The sequence below is a fragment of the Pinus tabuliformis genome, chromosome 2_2, assembly GCF_031772625.1.
Source record: "Pinus tabuliformis cultivar Carrire ecotype Pingquan chromosome 2_2, CPIR1, whole genome shotgun sequence".
Lineage (NCBI taxonomy): Eukaryota > Viridiplantae > Streptophyta > Pinopsida > Pinales > Pinaceae > Pinus > Pinus tabuliformis.
The window spans coordinates 54,456,884-54,475,305 of record NC_142300.1 but is presented as its reverse complement, the minus strand read 5'-3'; the positions used below and the strand labels follow the sequence as shown (position 1 = coordinate 54,475,305).

The 18,422-nt window shown below is 39.0% G+C and overlaps 2 long non-coding RNA genes and 1 pseudogene across 2 annotated transcripts; 2 read left to right on the top strand and 1 right to left on the bottom strand.

Moving 5' to 3' along the window:
• Positions 1–10,511: 10,511 nt before the first annotated feature.
• On the bottom strand, positions 10,512–11,565 carry LOC149191455 (uncharacterized). The gene is made up of 3 exons (XR_016254825.1): positions 11,433–11,565; positions 11,072–11,156; positions 10,512–10,758 (listed from the first exon to the last, which is right to left on the bottom strand). It is a non-coding gene; the product is annotated as an uncharacterized LOC149191455 (long non-coding RNA).
• Positions 11,566–12,158: 593 nt separating this feature from the next.
• LOC149191454 (NAD(P)H-quinone oxidoreductase subunit S, chloroplastic-like) lies at positions 12,159–13,635 on the top strand (annotated as a pseudogene).
• Positions 13,636–13,758: 123 nt separating this feature from the next.
• LOC149191453 (uncharacterized) lies at positions 13,759–14,664 on the top strand. Its single transcript, XR_016254824.1, has 3 exons — positions 13,759–13,853; positions 13,944–14,025; positions 14,498–14,664. It is a non-coding gene; the product is annotated as an uncharacterized LOC149191453 (long non-coding RNA).
• Positions 14,665–18,422: the final 3,758 nt, after the last annotated feature.

Here is an 18,422-nt window from a genome sequence, read left to right as displayed (position 1 = left end):
GGTTTTTCTGTGGTGAATATCTCACCGAGACCTGCTAAGGTTTCTTCTGCTTCTTATTTGTTGACTTAGATGCAGAAGGTTGAGGTAGAGAAGGCTTAGGTTTGGGATACCTAGGCGTCGTAGTCGAAAACCCTGCAAGGACAGATGGTGCTGCTTCCATCTCAGGGGGAGTTGTAGTCATTCTGACTAGAAAACACTCACGGAAAAACTTAGGTATGCCAACCAACCCTGGTCGTGAAAAGAGCTCCTCCCAATCTAGCCCAGACATACAGTGCTGCACTTGGCACAAAGCAAGGTGAAATATCTTAATACAAACTCTCAGGAAGCAAAGTGCTTGAATGCGGGGCAACATGCCATATTTATAGATGATTTTGCATTCAAATCCAACCGTTCCCTCTAATTTTCGATCTTTAATGCATCTTTGGCGAAATATTTCTAAAGATATGCTCCACAAATGCATATTCCCTACTCTTTTCAACGGAAAGTTTTCCATCCAATCATCTATAGTGCTTCTAATGGTCACTTTTTGGCCAGATCGCACGTCACCCATCCTTGTGGCACAACGTCTTTGGCGCAACTCCCCTCGGCGCCTTACTACAACCCATTGCACATCCCCCTTACTTCAATTTTCCAACTTTTGGGAAGTGTAGTTTATAGTCCCGTACTTCCTTGCAACTGCCTGGAGTACTAAGAGTATTGTGCAATCATATAGTCATTCCGCAGGGGCAGGATCACCCCTGTACAACTTTAATTAACTGCCATTGAATTTTACCAGTAATAATTCCCCATTCAGCTTTGCGAGCTGACATGCACCACCATCTGTAATTTATTTCATAACATATGGCCCCAGCCAAATCATTTGAAATTTCCCGGGGAATTTTGTAAATTTGTTGTCATATAACAATACCAAATCATCATTTTGGAAGGTGCATTGTTTTATATGACGATCATGCCATGCCTTTTCACGATCCTTCTACATCTATTGATGAAATCCTGCTAGGAAACGGTCTTCCTCCAGTTCTACTAGTTGCATGAAACGCTCCTCCATAGTATCGTGATCATCCATATCACTCAATGCCACAATCCACAAACTTGGCACAATGTATTCCATGGGAATTACAACCTCCTTCCCATATACTAATCTGAACGGGGTTTGGCCTGTCAACTTCTTACAAGTGGTCCTGTACGCCCAAAGGACTGCTGGTATGCGCACATCTCAGTCATTCCGCTTCGCGTTGCAAATGTTTATCAAGGTGCTCTCCAAAATTTTGTTGAAGGCTTCCATCGTGCCATTGTCTTAAGGGTGATAGGGCGTACTCTTCTGATGATATACCTGGAATTCCTCAAGCATCACATCAATGGTTTCATTCAAGAAGTGCGTGCCCCTATCACTCATTAAAATTTTAGGGCAGCCAAACCAAGACAAAATAAACTTCGAAGATAAACTTCTGATGATATACTAGGTATTTCAGAGCAGAATGGTTTGTGTACATCTTGAAGTGTGTTCCCAACAGACATTGCTGAAATTTATGCAGCGCGTACACCATTGCTAGCCCTTCGCACTCTGTGGTCGAGTAGTTCTTTTCCTCCTTCAACAATTTCCTACTTGCAAATGCTATAGGGTGGTCAATGTCTCTTCGCCTGGTTGGGTCAGCACCGCACCTAGCGCAATACAAGACGCATCTACATGAACACGAAACTCCTTCTTCCAATCCGGGAATACTAAAATGGGCGCGGTAACCATTTTCTCCTTCAAAACTTCCAAACTTTTCTAAAAATCTTCGTCCCAAAAAAATGTTGCATCCTTTTTCAATAGTCTTTCCATCAATGCAGTTATTTGCGCATATGCCTTGATGAACTTCCTGTAATATCTAGTATGGCCCAACATTGCGCGCAGCTGCTTAATGTTCTTCGGGGCCTCCAAATTGACGATGACTGCAATCTTGGCAGGGTCTACCATCAATCCCTACTTGTAAACCACATGACCCAAGAGTATCCCATACAGTACACAGAATATGCACTTCTTTAGGTTAAGGGCAATCTGATGTCTTTGACAGGTATCTAGCATGAGGCGTAGACTAGAAACATGGCGCTTTACCAATCCGAACACTATCTAAGCATCAAAGTAGACCTCCCAAAATTTGTGGTTAAATTCCTTGAAGGCCGCAATTACTACGCGCAAAAATATTGTGAGCGCTTTCATGAGTCGAAAAGGCATCACTATGTAGTGAAAACAACCCCACTCAATTGCGAAGGTGGTCTTGCTCCGATCCTCCGACATGATCTTGATCTGATGGTACCTTGAGAATCCATCTATGAACGAGTAGGCTTCCTAACCTCCAACATTCTCCAGTACCTCATCTGTAAATGGCATAGGGAATGGATCATGGACGCACACATCATTCAACTCTACACATATCCAAATTTCATCCTGTTGCTTCTTTTCTTGAACCACCATGGGACTCACCCAGTCCGACTCCTCCACAACTTCAATGATCCCAGCTTCCAGCATCTTGTCTAACTCCTTGCGCACCTTTTCTTTATACTTGAGATTTAATTGGTAGTGGTGATGCTTTACTTGCTTCACATCTAGCTTCAAAGTGATCTTCATGATGCCCAGATCCCCTACTATCCCTTTTAGATCAAAGAACTTGGTGGGAAACAAGTCCTGATATTTGTGCGACAGCTCTGAGATTTTATCAACTCTATCTTCATCCCATTAGTCTCTTATATTCGCAAACTTCGGTTGTGCTTCTGATCCAATATTCACTTGCTTGGTCTTTAAAGGCTCTATTATATCAGGGATTTCTGCCTTAGGTCCCTCGACTTTGCGCTGTCTTTTGGACTCAGGAATGTTGATGTTCCTAGGATCTTCTTCACCCTCCTCTGTAATCACATTATAACATTCAAGCGCATGGTGCAGCTGCGTACTCCAATCTGGCTGTACCAATGCAACTAATTCTTCAGGCATCTTGAATAACGCGACTTTGATCGTCTGCAGTGCTTCATCTATACATTCAAACCCATCTTCAAAGCTAAAAGTTAACATAAAACTTTCTTTCAAAACATCCCATTCTGCGGTCCCATGTCGCAGCTCCGTTTCCAAATACCAGTTCATCGGTATTGTATCCAACATGTGGCAGAAGATATGAACCCATTCTGGCTGCAGTTCTTCTCCCCACGCTTTCGCCCATTTCACCAAATGCTCGCGTGGATCATCCTTCACTATGTATTTTTCCATTAAGCGGGTATTGGCATACCCAATCCTCAACTTCATCATGCTTCGGTACTCCTTCCAATCAACAAAGATGTCTTTATGCATACCCCACCAACGGGCCGACATAGCTCGCAACGCGATATCTAGAGCTTGGAACCGATGTTCCTCCGATACATCCCTTTCAAACTTATCCAAAAACAAATTGACATCTTCTAAACCATCATAATAAGGTAAATTTCGTACCTCATTGGATATGCATCGAAGCAAAATTGTAATCCTATTTCAAGTAGTCGGTTCTGCTAATGTTCAAGCTCCTCATTAGAATATTAAGTGCAGGAACTGTCCCTATTCCATTGAATCCATCCATTCGTAGTAGGGTTGATCTAGTCCTCATCACATGCAGTGATCTTATAGATATGATCAAGATTGTCCTCTTCTTCATAATTGTGGACCGGTTCAGTATATCGCGCACCTTTAATCGGGTCCAATAGAACAATGACCCGGAGCTCCTTTCTTTCGAACGTCATTTTGCACTTTTTGAGATTAATGACTGTGTCCATATCAAAGGCCCAATCAATGCCCAATAGTGCAGGGTAAGGGTTACTATCATCAACTATCTCGATCACTTCAAAGTCAGCTAGGGAACTTTCTCCTTCAATATCTACCGTTACCCCATATAGGCGCCCCATAGGAATGATCTTTTGTTGGTTTTCCATACATAGCTGGATAGGAGACCACTGCAACACACATCTCCCCATTCGTTCCCAAGTTTTCTTTGGCAACACGTTCACATCAGATCCTAGATCAAGAATTACCTGATCCATTTCGTATTCTCCAATTTGCGTAGTTAGTCTCATCTCGCAACCCGTTCACTTGTTGCTTTTTCCTACTTTGTGTATTGCGCATTGTTTTTGCAGAGGCTTATTTTTACCCGTAAAATTATCTATTAGTTCTTGTAGCCCTTCCACCACCTTCCTATCCCTTAGAAGCTTCATACAAGTCTTCAAAAATGTTGCTAACAATGAAGGGTCTACATCCTGCGTGTTATCGTTTCCTCCGAATTTTCCCTGACTTCCTGATGTAGAGGCTTCGGCAAAGCTCTTCTTAGCCTCCAAAAAGGTTTCATTTGCTTTGCTTAGATCGAACCCCACTTATTTTTCAGTAGCCTAGCGTACCCATCCATCAAATTCTGGCTACTTCCCCTTGTCTTCTCTAGTGGCGATACTGCTTCGCGTAACGATATTAACACTAGGCTCATCTTCACGAGGCTTCGACCTCATCATTTGGATGTTCTGCATAGGTTGCTGGGTCTGAGTCTTCTTTTCTTGCATCTTCGCTATAAGTATCAGGAAATCTTCTATGACATGGTCAAACTGCCTACAATACTGACAGGAGGGGTGTGTTGGATTCTGACAGTCGCGCGCAAAATGACCTGCCTCCCCACAGTTGTAACAAATAATCTGGACACGACCCCTTCCAGCTCCTCCTTAACGGCCTCTTCCTTGGCCTTGGAATCCTCCGCGCACCGCAATTGCACTGTGATCTTGAGGCCAATTTTTTTCCTGCATTCTATATGTAGGGGTCCTCTCCATCATCAGTTCATAACTTCCGCAGTTGCGCTTTTCATGTCCTACAGATTTGTAGAAAGTGCAAAACAACTGTTGCAGGGTCTGGACAATTTTTTGCAGTAGATGATAGTTGTTCGCCGTGTGTTTCCTAGAAATTTGACAAATAGCACACCATAATGCTACTCCCTCACTCAGACACGGTGTTTTCTGGCTTCAGGGGGACATGGCTCCCCCTAATAAGATAATTTTGATAGACCGGACAATGGTCCTTATCATGCCCATGGCCCTTACATTTCAAGCGCTAGAATTCTACTTGCACCTTCGGCTGGAGTTCCTTTCATTTATTGAGACTCTGCAACTCCATGTGTAAGCTAGCCAACTGTGATTGAATTTGTTGCACCCCCAGATTCATATCCTGCACAAGTGAAGCCTCCAACCTCATGGCAATCTCCAAGGCTTCAGCTTGTGTTCCTATTTTCTGTTGAGACAGTGGCAATCTCAGATGAGGCAATAGTGAAGCAATGTACCAGTCTCTATGTTGATCATCTGTGATCTTCATATTAGCCTGTTGAATCAGACACTTCAATCTTTGATCAAAGTCCCACACGGACTCATTTACCCTTTGCTAGATCTCTTTAAACTCCATCACTAATTGGGCTTGTGATTTAGGCTTCTTAAACTCATTGTTCAACACTTGTTGTGTTTCCAGCATAGTCGCATTGGGTTTACCCGAACAAAACTTGATATACCAGCTCAACACTCTGTCCTGTAGTGTCGTAATCAACTGCAATTTCTTCATGACATCATCCGTAATCTTCCGTGCCTTCCATACAACATTTGCAACAAACTAGAATAGTTCAATCTCTTTAGTCCCCAAACCTTTAAACACATGCATCTTCATCATGTTCACCATGTTGAAAGATGGAGGTGGAGGTGGAGGTGTAGGTGTAAGTGTGTGAGGTGGAGGTGATGGTGGAGGTGGAGTGGATAGCTTCGGTATCCATGCAATACTCTGTCTTACTACTTGCAGCGCATCTAGCAGTGTCCTCAGAACACTACTTTCTTCGTCACCATCAGATTCTCCTAACAAAGGAATGTATTCAAAACCTGAATCTAGGTCTCTTCTGAATGTTTCCCACTTCGCTTAACTCCCGTCATATCTCTTCTAAACATTAATTTAGTGGCATAACCCTTTTTTCGCACAATAGCATTTTAATCCAAGTCTTCAGGGATTTCAAACACTTACCTCTTGGCCCCTTGAAAAACCTGTGCTCTGCTTCACTATAACTGATGGACGTATCGATCACGAACTCGGTAATGAATCCTCCCATAATACTATCGATCCAATGATCGGCAACCCGCATGATTTTGTTTTCTAAAGCCTCTAAGTGCTTCACTAGTTCTGGGGTCCATACAATAGGGTTGTCCAACTTCTACGTGCCCTGACTATTTGCCAATTTTGACAGCCACTGGTGTAATTCGTATAGAAAAGAACATAAAAAAATTTTGTGCTCATCGGTATACAAATATCTATTCAGCCACTCTTCCTTGGACAGACGCGGACTCCTGTTTTCCTGAGCCGCGAATTCGTGCAACTTCCGATCTATCCACTTCTCGATTTCTTTCTTAGTTGGGAACCATTTATTCGACATCACACATTCCTCATATAGATCTCAGTCCTAGCAACAAAACCATTTGTTGGCTTGATGGGTCCTAACCCAGGTTCAAAGTTAGTTGCGCCAACCAAAAAAACCCTAATTATTGGCCCTTCCGGCAACAACTTGTGTGGTGCAAGCTGCAGTCTCACTCGAAGAAGTATTGGGGGATGACAAAACTAGGTTTCTACATCCAGAGGTCAGTGTGATGGGTTCTTGCGGCTTCTAGGGCTTCTTTCAGTCTTCACAAACCCTAACCCTTAACATATAAATAATTGCAGTAACTCACAAAAACAAAATCTAAACCTTCGCGAAATGATTTAAACATTCATAACAGTAAGTAAATAAGCATATCTCCTACTTTTGCGCATCAATTAAGCATTACTTCTTACAAATCCAAAATAACAAAGCAAATATACATAAATTGCATAAGTAAATATAGATGCACAGATACACAAGTATAACTCAAAATAGTCTTTATTAGATGTATTCTTTGCTATTACAGACTCTTCTTCCCTGCGCACTTAGCTATAGGGGTCCACACACTCAGCTTGCAGACTTAACAAGGGCTCTGTGCACTCAGGAACATGAGCCTTTCCCTTCGCCTAAGTATAGGAAACAGACTTTCCCACCTTAGCTTACTTGCTCATACAATGATCTTCTATTATCGAATTTCCTCCTAGACTTACTATGACTCTTCTATATATAGCCTTCGCTTTTACAATACCATGGTCCACAGACCATGCACAGGTCACAAAACTCCCCATCTTCTATCAAATTAAGGGACTAAAGCCCCTTTTGACTCTTATGACCTTCGCACTCCGCTCCCTTAAAACCACGAAGACTTTACAAGTATACCAAACTTATTACAAAGCTTTACCCCAGGGGACCTTGTCCCAACAAACATATACCTCAACATCAACAATGTCAATGTCATTTTTCCCCAGAAAAGCAAGAAACTTGAACAAGTTTTCTTCAGTTGGGCGATAGTGGTCATTATGTGGTTAAATGACATGCATAAACAAAGCAAATAAAATGTCACCTGCATAGAAAATAGCACCTTGAGAACTTAGTATTCAACCTCCAAGAAAATCTTAGGCACAATCATGCCAACTAAGTTACATGCTAAAACGCTCGGGCTGTAGATAACTTGTGAAAACAAATGAAAAGAAAAAGACAACATATAATAAATCATGTATGACAACTAGCTAGAAAATTGCATCATAGAATAAAAAAATTGTATACCTATAGAGATCAACAATGTAGTACAACAAACATACAAACAAGAAAGGACACATAAAATACCTCGGAGAGCCTGGTGTGGAAAATCTACAGCACCAAAAAAGCACCAGTGCCCCTGGTTGTTTATCGAATTTTAATGCATCATATTATAAAGGGTGCTCAAATTGAGCTTGCAATGTTATGATTTGAACTCCAAAACTATTACAATGTCGTCCAATTCCTTTTCTTCACTACCATTCTTCACTTCTTTCTCTCGACTTTGCTATGGAACATGAACTGTATAGTTATTGAAAATTTGCTATTGAGGCCTCTCTGATTCCTTTGCCTAACTATTTATGTCATCAATTATTGTTGTAATTTCCTATCATCGCTACAAGTACCTGCTAACATGGATGTCCACATGGTGTTGGATTGTAGTCATGGGGTATACCTTGGGAAACTGTCATTTTGATTTTGACTTCTTTTCTCAATGGAGCACTTTTTTCCTTGGGTTAAAGGCTGGGGAATTTTGTCACAAGGAATTATGCTGAGCAAGAGCCCTCTTCTTCTATTGAACAAGGCTACTAAGCAAATTCTTGGTAGGTCTTTTCCCTTTTTCTGCCCATTCCATTGCAAATGTAGCGAGTGGTTGTTATTATTCCCTTATAAAGACTTGTTTGTATCTTGATTACCCATATAGAAATGAGTATATTTCATTGCATGCCACCTCTTCTAAAATTTCCTCTATAAAGGGTGTTGGAAAAGGATATTTAATGTTTACCTGGTTAAATTTCTTGAAATCCACACTTTAATATTCCTATTTTTCCTTTTGCCTACAACAATGGATAATGCCCACTCATTTTCTCCTCTTTAATAGATTACCCTTGCATCCAACGGCTTCAATTATTTCTCTTCTTTTGCTTTATAACTGGATTGCATTTTGTTGGGCCTTTGTCTCACTAGTTTTGTGATTGGTTTGCAATTTGATCAAGTTCTCCATATTCATTTTCTGTTTTTTTGGTCATGATAACTACAGCAAAATACATCTGCAAACTCTATGAATGGATTTATTGCTTCTGCTATTATTTCCTCATCCTAACGTTTTCCTATTTCTAGATACCTTGGGTCTTCTCCTTCTTCTAAAATACCTTCCTTGTGGTGTCTGTTGTATACTTCACCATTTGATCTGTTGATTCTGTATTTAATTATCTACTGTCAAATTGCTTCTTCATGTATTGTTCTAGATCTTGTAGGTCTTTGTAATCATATGCTAAATATTGGTCTTTCATTGTCTTGTGGGTTATGTTTTCTCATTATCTTGTGCATTTTGTTAATATTGCATGCAAAGTACGATTTTCATTAGTTGGTCCTTCATCCAAATCTTCTTGGAATTTTCACCATAGTCTATTCTTGTCTTCTATTTCCATCAACTTCTTACGGTGACAATACCATTTGTATGTATATCATCAATGTTTCTTGGTAGAAAATGTGTTAATATGTCTTCTAAAGTTCCATATTATGGTTTTGCTTCTTTTTTCTCTGTATAAACCTTGCTAAATGATTTACCTTACTGCTTCATAATATCCACAACTTTCTTTCTTCTATCTTTTGGAATTTTCATAGAAAATGGGTCTTCATTTTTCCCCATGTTACATGAGATTGGAATCTAAATTATGCCATCCACTAGTGGAAGTGTATTGTTTTGCATTTTTTTGGATAATTTTCTACTACCATCTTCTTCTTGAATTTCTATAAGTGCTTCTTTGAATTCCCACCATCTTCATAGTTCTTCATCAGGTGAACTTCTTCTTCTCTCCTGAATATATTTTTAATGTGTCGAGGATAGATTTATTGTTTTTAATGTGCCAATACCAGTAGGACTCCATCTAATTCTTCCCTGGATGAGAATTCAATGTGTGGTACACCCTATTCATTGAGGTTTAATTCTTCTTCTCCTTATCATGCAAGGATGCTCTATATCAAGATGTAGCCCCAATGTCTCATCTTCATCCACAAACTCTTTTTCTACTTCAATTACCTTCTTTCTCTTGTCTAGAACGACTAGAATCTTTATTTTTCTTTTATGGTCACCCAACTACCCATTTTTCTTTGCTTGCGGCCTTGACTAGTTGTTTTGAGGTTGGTTATATTTACTATCTCGTTTTCTAAGAGTAACGACTGTTACCTCTCAAAATACATTATATTTTGAGGGTCCATTTCCAACAATACAATATTTCTATTAGAGCAATGAATTTAAGCTAATAACATAAGTATATTCGATCAAAATATACTCATCATTGGTGTATACCTTGTGCATTGCTTGATTGGATATTTTGGTTCTATAGTGACAACATGAGACTAGCATTAATGCATGGTATGAAGATTTGGCATTATGGTGGTTTAAAGTGTCCATCCTAGCTTAATACCCAATATGTGCAAGTTTGAATCAACTTTGGCCCGTAAATATTCTAAATGATCAAAGTAAAAGATTAAGAACCCAGATTCTGCCACATCCTTCTATACTACATCTATTGCAATTTCGATAATCAATGTGAAACTAGTCTTTAAAGAAAAAAATATGATCAATAGTACATGATATATCAATAGAGCCTCATTGCAGAACTAATTCAAGTACAAACAAGTTTTAATGGAATAGATCATATCAAAGCATGGACTTATTGACCTTGAAATTCTTGAGCCATACCCTAGACAACAATATCACCCCATGTAAGCCACTCAATTTACTTTACAACAAATTTACCCCATGTAAGCCACTCAATTTACTTTACAACAAATTTAAACCAAATCAATATGTTAGCCCCATAATATAGATTCTCAATAAGCCTCAAATTGATATATCTGTAAATAGTGAAATGTTGAATCCTATTACCTGTTTTCCAGCTTGGATGAACATACAACCAATGGGGACAGGGACTTCAAATTTTTGACCATTTCTTAATCAAATGCATTGTATGGGGAATCTAAGGTGACCTTTGATGGTCAAAAAGTTAATATAATAATGGTATCCTTCAAATACAGTCACTTCTTTTCTATTCCTTGAAATATCACTCCCTGTAAAAGCTAGCAAATGAGATCCCTATCATCATTAGTAAGAAAATTAAAGGGAAATAGTTGGTGGTAATAATGCCCAAAATTATTGCAAATTAAGAGAGGTTTAGTAACTTGAAAATTTAAACTGGGATATGTCATAGAATAATTAATATGCATGTTGCATTACTGTAGTAAATTAATCTTTTGAAATCCCAAACCCAATACCTACCATCTCTTCTACAACCTACCCAATAACTAAATAAATATACCGGAAAGGGAGCCAATAATAATGTAACAAAATGTTTTAAAAAATTAACACAATAGAATAAATAAGAAATCATATATCTACATCACATCACCTTGAGAGTAGAGATCATCATAGAACCCCATCTATCCATAGTATCCACCCACTCTTTCTACCACCTTAAGATCAGAATTTAACTCCTATCAATGAAGGAAAATATAGAAGATGATGAAGAGAATATGATTTAGAAATAAAGTCCGGGCATTTTTTTCTAAACAAGGAAACAAAGACTGAACACCAAAATAAAGAAAGTCTACTCTAAGTAACATTGGCATTACAAATCACACATAAACAAGTAATATTTCAACATTTTTTTATTACAGCATTCAAAATCCCAATTTATCTCAAATTTCACTTTACACCACATCATTTTATCAAGTTGCTAGCCTCGAGAAAGTGGTGTCAAGGAATATTACCTGCTTGCAACAATGCTTCAACAACATTAGAATTCCAACTGTTTGCAACAGAATGGAGTGGATTCCACCCTTCCTCACCACCATTATTCACACCGCTTCCAAATGGATCAAGACCTGCTAATATGAAAATGACCTATCTCCAAAACCGAGGAAATTGAAAAATCACCAATATAATTTTCAAATATTTTATGATCTCTTACACTGAACGATGAACATACATCTAATGGGGACAGGAACTTCAACTTATTGACAATATCTCAACCAAATGCATTTTCTGGGGAATCTACAGTGACCTTGGATAGTCAGAAAGTTAATATAATAATGATAACGTATAAATAAATTCCCTTATTTTCTATGCCTTGAAATATCTCCCTGTACGAGCTAGCAAGTGAGGTCCTTACCATCATCAACAAGTAAAAACCATAAGATATGCAACAGTGAACTATAATTTTTAGATATAAAAACCATTGAAACTCAACTTTGAGAGATGCAAGTTGATTTAGGATTCATTTAATTTTTAAATTTCAAATCTCAAGGTTGGACTCACACCCCGACCCTCGATTTCTACAGCGAACCAAAGGCCCATTGAACTCGAGTTTTTCGATTATTCGATTAGGAATATGCGCTCCGCCGAATAGTTGCAATTCATGTAACTCCACCGCCAAAATCATTTCGATTACCATTCCCTCTTCGTGGAGACATCCCGCTCTTTTCATGGTTCTCGTAATGCCTACCACGTTTCTTCGTGCATGTCTTACACTCCTATTCGGAAGTCGATCCGCTGCATCTCATTAGACACGTCAATACCCTCCTTCGTCGCCTTGAATTGTGATTGACTCTCGATATTTTCAGTTTTTCTTTGCAATCTGGGAGCAGCAGGGTTTAAACTGTGTACGGAGGCCGCCTATGCATGTATATCTTTATTTATGTCATCGGATCTTTCAATTCTGTCACTGATTTTAGCATCGTATTTTACTCTTCTATAATCCTGGATCTTTATTGTTGGTCGGTCTTGTTTCTTCTGATTTTTGATAAATAGTGTCAAATTAACGGAGTTCTTGATTAAAAAAATATATTACCGCCCTTATATTCCCATGATTTTACAGACTATGGTATATTGTTCTAGGTTCAACACTGAATTCCCTTATATTCACATGATTTTACAGACTATGGTATATTGTTCTAGGTTCAACACTGACTGAAATCCTAGGTAGAGGTTCTGTGTGTGCATTGTGTCTGAAATTTGAGCCTCGGAGATCGTGACTATAGGTGTTTCTCTTGGCCTGTTACATGATGCATGTCTTTCGTTTGTCATGGGGTTTTTGGGTTTTTTGGACCTGAAGGAAATGAGCAGAGAAATTCAATCTGTGGCAGTTACTGGGAGGCAGAGGGCTTGCAAAGGGTGAGGAAGGATTAAGAGAGGAGCTAAAGAGGCAAATCCCATCTGGTGGGCAGTCCCCACGAGAAAAATGGAGAAAAAATGGAACCCAACAATCCCGCAGGTACTATTTCTACTAATTGGATTGGTGATGATAAGACCTTTGAAAAAAAATTACAGGGCATGACTGGTGGATTCCCTGGAGGTGAGAAGGGCTTAATCAAATTCGTTAGAGATAACCCCCCTCCCGCTAAGGATGGTGCTGCAACTGAAATCTCTTCTGAATTGGGAAAGTTATCAAAGCCCAGGGCAGCACCGCAGCCTCCCCTACAGCCTGGCATGATTGTGCTTGTGAAGAATCCCGAGAATCCATACCACATGTTAAGCAAGACTGTGCAGAAGGTCGTTGATGGGAATGTTGGGGGCAGCGCCCAACCAGCCATATATCGCGTATTCAATGCACCCGGAGATGCATGGGATATAGCCCGTTAACTGAATACGCGATATATGCACCCGGAGATGCACGGGACATAGCCCGGAGATGCACGGGACATAGCCCGTTAACTGAATACGCGATATATACGCGATATATGGCTGGTTAGGCGCTGCCTAACCAGCCATGTTGGGCTGCCCCACCAGCCATGTTGGGGTGCTGTTTGAGGGTGGGAGTCTGAGTAAGCTGGTGACTTTCAAGCTTGAGGACTTGGAACGGAGCAAGGGACCCGCCACGTCCAATCCTAAGTCTGCGATCCTGGAAACCATGGACATGCCATGAGTTTTATCAATTCTTTCTCTCTGTAATTATCCTTTTAGCAGCATTTAAATTGTTTTCATTCTTAAAAAAACACTGTAATGGAATTTGATTGTTTCTGTTTTGTCTTGGCTTATTGGTTCTAGTTTTGTTTATGCTATAGGATTATATTTTGTTTCTTCATTTTGTAGGGCGCACTCACCTTCAAGTAATTCATCCATCACCTTCAAATGCCCACCAGCAGCAGCAAGATGTAGAGGAGTGGCCCCAGGAGATTTTGGGCCAAATGCAGGTACATTCACATGTGCACCCATATTGAGAAGCCGTCTCACCTACACCATATAAATAACAGAAGAAAGACTGTCAATTTTCTTTGTTGCAGACCCAATTTGTCAAGCAAGAAAGCACTTTTTTCCGATATTTTTGCATATGCAAAAGAATGGTGATATCAACCGAGAACAGTGGTAAGTAACAGACGATTTCATTAATTTCACAATTTATATCCAATTAGAAAAGACTCTTCTTTTGCATGGATAGGTAATATGATTCTATCAACCAAAAACAGTGATCAGTACACTTAATTTAGAAATAACATAGACGATTTCATTAATTTCGCAATTTATATCCAATTAGAAAAGACTCTTCTTTTGCATAGGTAATATGATTCTATCAACGAAAAACAGTGATCAGTACTGACAGACAAGGTGAACACATTTGAAATTAGGATAAACATATGAAATTTCATTACTTGCGCAATAATTAGATGAAAAGCAAAAATAGAAAAAATAAGGCCACGTAGATATTTCATTTGCCATATTCATAAAAATCATGGCAGAGATTAAATATCTGTGTCTGCTGCCTTGTTTCTGCAGGATTTCTCAACAGATTTTAACCGACGCTAGCAACCCCCTATGATTTTGTTGTCTGTTTTCCTAGGCAGGTGAAAATGGGTGCATTCGCCCTTCCATCAAGCTGGATTGATGCTGCCACTAATCCTACCTACAGAAAGAAGCATAAACAATTTCAGGTATTTCATATTGGCCCTTCTATCAAGCTGGATTGATGCTGCCATTAATCCTACAAACAGAAAGAAGCATAAACAATTTCAGGTATTTCATATTCAACAATAGAATTTTTTGTTTGTGACTTCAGCGTAAACAATTTCAGGTATTTCATATTCAACAATAGAATTTTTTGTTTGTGACTTCAGCGTAAACAATTTCAGGTATTTCATATTCAACAATAGAATTTTTTGTTTGTGACTTCAGCATGGGAATACAGAGGGTTGTGCTTCTTACCTCAAAGATCATTTCAATAAAATGAATTTTCATGCCGGCAACCTGAACAAACCCCAACAGAAGCTAACATGCAATGGAATGAAGAGCGGAAGAACACGTCTTCAATGCAATGAAGAGAGGAAGAGGGCGTAAACAAACCCCAGCAGAAGCTAACATGCAATGGAATGAAGAGCGGAAGAACACGTCTTCAATGCAATGAAGAGAGGAAGAGGGCGTAAAAGGGTGGTGGTAGAATGAACGTGGCAGCTGTAAACAATCCTGGCAGCCAACAACAGTGACAAGTGTAAGCTGGTAAGCTCGACGGGTTTATGTGATCCTGTCTCAACAACTTTGAAAACGAAAACTTTGCTTAAAAAACTTGCCCCAACCGTCAGTTAAAAAAGTTAGGATAAAATAGCTTCCCCGCTAAAAACAGCATTGGGGCACGTGAAGCCTGCAATAAGAGGCTCAATTCATAAGTTTGGTTAAAATTTTCATAGCGCAAAACTGTTAGCAATAAACTTTGGCTTAAGTTTTAAAAATCTATAATCGGTTAATCGGTCAAAGTGATTTAATACCTGGTCAACGCTCAATCGAACGCTATAGTCCTTGCTATGCGGGCTATAGTCCCTGCTATGCGGGAGGCACTGTTGTATCATGTGTTTGTCTTTAATGCTGCATTATTCACTGTTATATGCATTTATATATATGTTAAGCACATGTACATATCAGCTAAAACAACAGATTTTTAAACCATATAATCAGTTAAAAACAAGTATAAGCATACACCTATATTTTCAAGCATTTTAATTCGGCATTGGTTAATCATTAAGACTTGGGGAAATATTCAAGCTTTGGAAGTGGGAGAGGTTCTTGTAAGCTAGACAGGAAGCCTAAGAGCCCCATTTTCAGATCATATAGATAGTGTTGTACGAATATTGCATATGAATTGTTGGGTATAGATGATGCTATGTACAAGATGGACATGCGGTGTTGTGTGCATATGGTGTTGTGCACATGTTGGATATACAGTGTTGTGTACAGATTTTGTACATGTTAGATATACAGTGTTATTTACATATGGTGTTTTATTCATGTTGTACATATGGTGTTGCGTGCATGATTGTACAAGTGGTATGTTAGCATGCAGTTTTGTGTCCATGTTGTACATATGGTATTGTGTACATGTTGTATAGTGATGCAGTGTACATGTGGCGTTGTGTAGGTGGTGTCATGTACATGTGATGTTGTGCACTCTCAAAAGTTCTGCTTGTTTTTGCATAAGTTAATAGATTGATTGCTCTGCTTGAGATAGTAACTGTTAATATTGAGCCTATATTTCAGAAGTTAAAAATCAAATTAAGTTACAGTTTTTGTTCCCAATTTTGATGGGAGGCTTTTCACACGGCGTATATTTATATCACTTATTTTCTTATGTCAACTCGTGATGGATAGTAGGTTGAATCTATGGATTGTCAAGTCTGTGGCTAGCTCTGGCTAGTGGAGCTTAAGATGCATGCTGTTTTACTGTACACTATTTAAAGCTTTGTAGTTATTTGATTTTTAAGGTGTACCTCTTTGCATCCAATGTACAATGCTGCAGGTTTTCAGTTTTGTTTAATTTGTTTGCTTTGCTTTGATGCAAGTAAATTGTAATTTATAATTAGATCACTCACGACTTTAAAAATTTGCCAAAAATCACCAGTTCAAATTGAACATCCTTAAATTTGTTAGATCCAGAGTACTTGGAGCACTGACTTATCATATGTATGCAGCTTATGGAGGATTTTCTTTGTTAACCTAGGTTTTAATTTAGGATGTCTTGAAGCATGCACCATAAGTGGTTCTGAGCACTTCTATAATCTTCATTTACAGTCAAAATGGCAAACAGAAGTTGGCAAGTGTTGCAAGAGTCAAATTCCTTTTATTATTTCTTTTGTGAGATTCTGGCATTGTATTGTTTTTATTTTATCTAATAGCCATTTTATTCTAATTCATTGGTGCTCATTTTCCATGGGCCTTAGATGTTACCAAGAATATAGATGTCCTATTGCTGTTAATGAAGTCTTCATGCCTTCACAAAACTTTGTGCATTTACGGAACTTCCTGGAAATCCATATCCCAAAGCTCCCAGAATTGCCCTAATGGAGTATACATGGCAAACATCCAAAAGGAATCCCTTGAGCAAACAAATATAAAAGGATAAGTCAAAATTTTACAGGCTTGAGTAAGAGACAAGCCCAGATTTCTCTAACTACCAGACCGAGTACCACTCTGAGATTGATACAAGTGATGTTAAGCTTAATACTTATTTTGGTTTTTCAAAAACAAAGAGTATGTTTAAATATTTTAATTCCAAATTCTATTTTCAGGTATTGTTCTAGATTCAAGAGATGGTGTCACTCATTTTGTTCCCATCTATGAAGGCTATGCCCTCCCACATGCAATCTATAGAGTGGACCTTGCAGGTAGAGACTTAACTAATGCACTGTGCAATATCCTGCCTGAGAGAGGTTACTCCTTCACTACAACAACAGAACGAGAAATAGTTTGAGACATAGAGGAAAAATTGGGATATGTTGCAATGGATTATGAAAAGGAGCTAGAACTAGAAAAGACCTCTACTGCATTGGAAAAGACTTATGAGCTTCCAGATGGCCAAGTGATTACAATTGGATCTGAAAGATTTAGGTGTCCAGAGATTTTATTCCAGCCTACTCACATTGGGATGGAAGCTACGGGGGTACATGAAACTACTTACATCTCTATCATGAAATGTGATGTGGATATATGAAAGGACTTGTATGGTAACATAGTTTTGAGCGGGGGATCCACTATGTTTCCAGGCATCGCTGATCGGATGAACCAAGAGATCACAGCACTTGCTCCAAGTAGCATGAGGATCAAGGTGGTTGATCCTCCAGAGAAAAAATACAGTGTCTGTATTGGAGGCTCCATCCTATTTTCTCTCAGTACATTCCAACAGGTAGTCCTGCCCACCACATTCTTGAAATCAGAAATATCAACTCAACCATATTTCAACACTTGAACTATAACCTATAGCTTAAACATTTGGAATAATGGATCATGAGACTCCAGAAAATAGGCTTTATTTAATTGGCAATTATTTTCATTAGTATCCTTCATGCTTATAAAAAGTATGTTATTGTTTTGAGATCTGAAAACACCTCCCAGGTATTGTTTCTGATAGGGGAAGAAATTTACAACCACACATTTTTAAGTTCCTTAAGAAACATACTTGAGGAGCTGCATCACAAAGCACAGACTTCCTTAGACTCTTGTGTCAGGTCTGACCTATAGTTTTTCCACCAATTATCACCAAGGACTTGCACTATGCCTCGTCTCCTTGAAACTCCCTTTGCAAAAAGAAAGCTCCCAAAAGGTCTTATCTAAGCAGAGCTCTGGTCTTAGAAGGACTATACCAGGTTGGTGTTAAAGGGTCTTTCCTGAGCTTTCCAAAAATAAACTTCCCTTTGCCAAAAGAAAGGTCCTGAAAGGTCCTATGTAAGTAGAACTTCAGGTCCTGAAAGGTTTTATATAAGTAGAGCTTCAATCATAGAAGC